Genomic DNA, 6,083 nt, shown 5'->3' on the forward strand with positions numbered 1-6,083 from the left:
ATATAAGGCAAATAAGTTAAAAAAGTTTTAAAAACATCCCTTTTTGTAGCTATTTTTTGATAATTGTTCTTGATCTTTATCAATCCAACCTTTCCTAATTCCTCTCAACTCTTTTCTTCTTTTTTTTTTTTTTTGGTTGTCCTTTTTTCACCATATTCTGTAACCGCTTTCGGTCTTTTTTTACTTTTTCCATTTTCAGTACCAAAAGATTCCTCTTCCAATTTCACGGAATCCAATTACCATTCTCAGGTTAACATCAAACATGTTTCTACCTTTTTTATCATTTTTAACAATGTTTGAAGTAAAATTACTGTATGTAAAAGAACATTGTGCATTTGTACATGTTAAAATAAGTTTATGGGAGAAACCCATTCTGCTAGAATAATCATCTGTGATGTTAACTTTACTTTTACAATCAGGACATGCACTAACCAAATCAAATAACTGTTTGATAAAAATAAAATTAACAAGAAGAAAATAATCATTTGTGTTGGCATTACTTGTATCTTCGACATCAAACTTTAACTTTTTAGAACTGATACATGAAACATTTTCAGACAAGTTACCAGTTACATTCGTATCTTTAATACATTTGGTGTGCTTGTTACCACTAAATTTTCTCTTCTTAGATCTTGAAGTATTCTTATAATTACCCATTATATATTTAATTTATTAATCTAAAAAAATATTTCAAGTAAACATTGTATCAACACAACTTGTGTTAGTATAATGGTTTTGTCACAAGAAGTAATTAAATGATCGTGAAATGATGCAATTTTAATAAGTGGAACGGTTTTATTTTTAAAACTGAACATGGTTAGCCTCTAAACTAAATCTTTTATAATTGCAGAACACGAAAACATACCAAAAGAGTGGTTAAACAAAAGTTTTCATACTGCTTTTTTCCGTTGCTATAGGCGTTGCTAAGGAAGCTACTTTATATCATACCTGCAAAATGCAAAATTGTTGCTTAAAAAATTAAAATTATTAAAAAATAATTGTACCATCATTTTCAGCATTGTTAAAAGTCTCAAAAATCATGTTTTTCAATTTTTTTTTTTTTTTTGATTTTACACCTTTTATTTCCTGTGAAGCCACCTTAAGCATATTGTCATGAATTTCCAATGTCTATTTATTTCTAAAAACGAGCAAAATGTTTTGTTAGTTACAGCACAAAATTTAAAGCCTGGAATTCTTAAAAAAGCATTCAGAGGCAAAAAAACATAAATATAAAAGTTACAAATGAGAAAAAATGCTCTGGTTGAAGGATAAAATGATCTGTCGTTTTCTTTCAGAAAGGCAAGAAGTCAAAATCAATTTTTCTTCTTTATTCTACAAATGCTTCTTGTTGAAATCCACCAAGCACGATTCCAATTTCTCTCCGTATTCTGGATGGTTGTCAGGCTTTTAAATATTTTCCACTGCATGCTGAAGGAATGATGTAAGGACTCAGTAGCTTGCTCATTGTATCAATCCAATAGCTCTTTTTGAGAAGAATCAAAGTCTTGAATTTGATGAAACAAGGCATATGCTTTTGGAGTCACACTGACTCTTTGCTACTGAAGGAATGATCTCTGAAAGCTTGAAATCTTTTCAACTCAGCCATCATCAAGATGATTCCCAAAGCAAGACCATCAATGATTTTTAGGAGCTTGTGACACTCATTGTCAGTAAACTAACCACCATGGAATGGCTGGCACTTGATATGAAGAGAGACTGGCCGTTCAAAGTTCCTTTAGAGCTTTCAAAAGGTGGTTCACAATACCAAGGAGAAGATGGAACTCATTAGGGGAATCACATCCAAAACAAGTGCTGTTTACCTTTCGAAGGTTACCTTTCTTGAATAGATTTTGAGAGTCAATGTTGCGCCATGTGCAAGAATGGGTGCTAGCATGAGGACTGCAGACCACAAAGGATGTTGCCAAGTTTCATGTCACAGGAGACAATTAAACCTAAAATGTCCGGTTGAATCAATTTGAGCAGTGTTTTGATATTTTCATAGTTTTCAGGAATATCTTCAGCAATAGCAACCAGAAGTTGACACTTGACACAGCTATTTTTTGCTGATTGAGTTGTCAAGAGCTTTTTGCTTGGAGAAAATTTTGCTTGAGTGGCTTAGTCTTCCTAAATTCCAAGACTTATCTTTAGGAAACGACCTCCACCATCGATACAAAATGTAATTGCTGTAAACTTGTCTTTTCAATAAGATTTCATTTTAAATCGCTTCAATGTCCTTGCCATGAACCACAAAATGTTCCTCTTGCATTTGCTGATCACCGTAAACCTTGATAGTTGTTTGCGTAAAGTGATCCGAGAGTTGCTTTCCAAGTTGAAGAAACTTTTCACGGAAATTTGTCTCAATAAATTTAACATTTGAAACTTGATTCAGAGTGGTAGCAAGCTTCCATATTTCTGTGTTGGATAGTTCTGTGTTGGATTGGACATGAGATAAGACTTGTGCAGTCTAATTTGCTTTTTCACTGAAAAGCTTCTATGAACAAGCCTGGACCTGTTTAAAAGAAGTGCTAAAAGAGTTTAAGTAGTCTAAATTTTTTTTTTTTACAGTAAACAGCATAAAATTATTAACTTACATAAAAATGCATTCAATCAGGAGAAAAAGATAAGTTCTTAAATTTTTACCAGGAGTAATTGGAAGTGGTCGTCCAACAGGCTGTGCAACCCTAATAGTTCCATGAGAAGAAACCTCTTTTGAAGCAATCACAGAAAAAACAATTAGTTATCTGACTCTCATGTCAGTAGAAACAAGATCCCTCATATTTTCTCGGAAGGTAGACTTGCTACACATATGTAACATTCCTTTTCCAATAACTGAAAAGTACAAAGAGCACCTTTTTTCAACTTTGGCTCGCTGATTAGCAGTAGATGGTTGAGGTGTTGATAAGGGGCGTGTTTTATTTAGCTTCAGATGGCCGATTTTGAAGAGGAGATAGTCACATCCTTGACCTCTAGTTGGAGGGTGACTTTTGATGAAGTCAAAGTTGTACACTGAAGGCAGAGATACATTCTCTCCATTGTGCTATTTTTGAAAGTGAAGTTGACAATGATCACACACTTCAACCGTACTCTTGGATCAGTAAAGTTAATTTAAAAAGAAGACAGTTCTTTGACACGATCAATCTAAAAAGAAGTGAGCTGTCTAGAGCACTTTTGAAGGCAGAGAAAACAGTTTTTCTGCAGTTTTCATCATGATTTTCGTCAGAATTAAGCTTTTTTTTAAATAGAGGAGAGTCAATGTTTACTTGCAGTTTTCACAACAACTTGCGAAAAAAATGCCTCTTCTCAAAAAATGACATTTGTTTATTTTGTGTTCTGTCTTTATACAATATTTTGCCCTTTCCCAGAAAAAAATGAAAAATGCAAACTCATAAAATACTTCTAAACAAAATAAATTACCTTTGATGTAATTTAGGATGATGATTTAATTTAGAAAAAACTTGTGGTTTAAAAATGCAAAACTTTGCATGCTGTCATTTCAACATTTTGTGCTAAGTGAAGAAGATTTTCAAACTAGTTTTTTTTTCTCGGACGAAAGAGTTTCATATCAACTTTTTTCAAACATTTTTTGAATCAGGAAGTTGTGTGTAAAATAATCCCCCCCCCCCCCCAGAGGATTTCTTCGGAAATTCAAGTTGATATTTTTTTTCATTTCGACCTAATGTGGCTTCCATTGCTCGATTGGCACACCACCTGATTTTGACATTTCTTTTTTCAAGATTGTTAATTAAAATAAACACATTTTTCAAATCAAAAATATTGTATGAAAACATGTGAATTGACTAACGAAGAACGAAAAATAATTTATGATAATTTATTGACTCAGAGCGACAGTGGAAAGTTATCTAAAGGAGCAATGAAAAACACAGCGAAAAAATTTCAAGTTTTCAAAATTTCAAAACCATTGCCAGATTATGGAAGCATCGTCAAGTAAGTTTACCATTAAATCTAGTATCAAAAAATTGCGGAAAAGTAGGTCGTAAAAAGAAAGAAGCCCGAATCCAGCAAATTCCACTGAACAATTCGTTCATCTGCGGGAGCTCTCAAAATTCCAAAAACAGCTTGTACCGAAACTTTTGCTTTTTTTTTTGTCACTTGCAATTTTTTGAAGACGAAAATATTGAATTTGTGGACACGTTTGATATCGTTCATGTCGATGAAAAATAGTTTTACTTAAAGGAAGAGCAGAGCAAATTTTGCATAGAGCCTGAAGAACCTGAGACACATCTTTGAATAAAAAAGATTCATCACAAAAAAGGTAATGTTTCTTTTACCAGTTGCAGTTAGATTCGGTCGTTCCAAAGATAATTGGTTTGATGGGAAAGTTGGAATCGGTTTCCTATCATCAAATCAAAGTGGCCTTTGATTTGATGACAGGATGTAAGGCTTTGCAATACCTTGTTGAGTAAAAAATTTTTTACTCAACAAGGTATTGCAAAGCCTTACATCTTAGGGAAGAAAATCCCTATTTTGTTTCACATGCAACCAGAGGAGAGTTTGATATTTAATTAATTTTTCAACCTCCCAACAGCTCTGGTATGAACATTTTAGATTTAGGTTACATCCGTGCTGTTCAAAGTGCTAACTATCCAACAAATCCATCGAATATTGATGAGGTTGAGAATTTTGCCGAGGAAACTTTTCAGGCCTACCCAGCAAGCACACAACGTTGAAACAGCGTTGAAACAACGTTGAAACAACGTTGAAATAACGTTAAAATAACGTTGATTAATGTCGATCAACGTTATTTCAACGTTGTGTGCTTGCTTGGTAGAGACACATTAAACAACGTTTTTTTTGGTACTTAAAGCTGTAAGATTGAAACACTGAAAGTAAATGAAGGAAACAATTACAAGTATCCACATACAGCTTAAGATCATTTAATGAATGAAGGAATGTTGCCCATCGCTATAAAAGTTGATCCAGAAGTATTTAGCGGGGCATTGATGTTTTAAATGAACAAATCTTTTTTGTCATTTTTATTGAATAAAAAATGTAAACACTTACATAAGCTTACACACACGCGTGTGATTCACACACAAGTTATTTTCAGTTTTTTTATTCTTCCGAAAATTGCTAGAAAAACTTATTTTAAAGAAATTGAAACAGTATTTTACGTCAAGAAAAATGGAGAAAAGACTGTAAGTAAATTTTAAATGAATTTATTACGGTCACTATGACCTTCAGTAATCTTCAGTAAAACGAAGGAAAATGAATACATCCTACATGCTTTTTTTTCTTGTTGTTACAAACACGTCTTAACAATCTCGCTCATAGATACAAAAATCTATTAAAAGGAGTTTTTTTATTAAATGTTTCGTAATAAATTTTATTAAATATTTTGGGAGTTTTTTTTTTTAAATAACCTTTTAATTAAAAAAAAAATGTCAGAAATAAAAACATCACAATATTTTACAAGCAAATTTATTTCGTGTATTACTGTCTTACAGTAAGAGAAAAACCAACGCTAACCATCAAATACATTTTTATATGCATTTGATTTTAAAGGGAGGCGGCATGTGTCACAATAAAAATTGTATTTAACAAGACTCCTTTTTGAAAGCCACTTAAGAATGGCCATTTGTTCTCGTGGAGTATTGCATAAATATAAGTTGTGTGATTTATTATATGATATATGGTTTATTATACGTTGTTTGTTTTTCAATTAGTACTATAAGTTTTGTGAAATTTTCGTTTTTCAGCAAATGTAATCATAATAAAAAACCAAGTTTTAAAAGTACAAGGAAAAATTACAAAATCCAAATGTTTTTCAGCAAATATTTGTCTTTAGACAACCTTGAAGTTTTAATTGATGGTGGGTCTAAATAAAACTTATACAAATATTAGAGAAAATTTTTTTAAATTTCTTCCTCAAATTCCACGTAATCTTTTTTTATTCATTATATGATAAATACATTAGATTGTGTAGGAGACACAAGGTGCTGGATTAATACTGACAAACCTTGTTTCTGTTAGCAGAATAAAAAATAAATATAAAGCACTCTTCAAAATGCGATATATGGGAATGAGATCATTGTATTAAGCAGATGGTTTCATTGCAAAATTAA

This window comes from Hydra viridissima, unplaced genomic scaffold (genome assembly GCF_058129835.1).
Source record: "Hydra viridissima isolate aposymbiotic clone 2 unplaced genomic scaffold, HvirCarnegie_v1 scaffold_2, whole genome shotgun sequence".
Classification (NCBI taxonomy): Eukaryota; Metazoa; Cnidaria; class Hydrozoa; order Anthoathecata; family Hydridae; genus Hydra; species Hydra viridissima.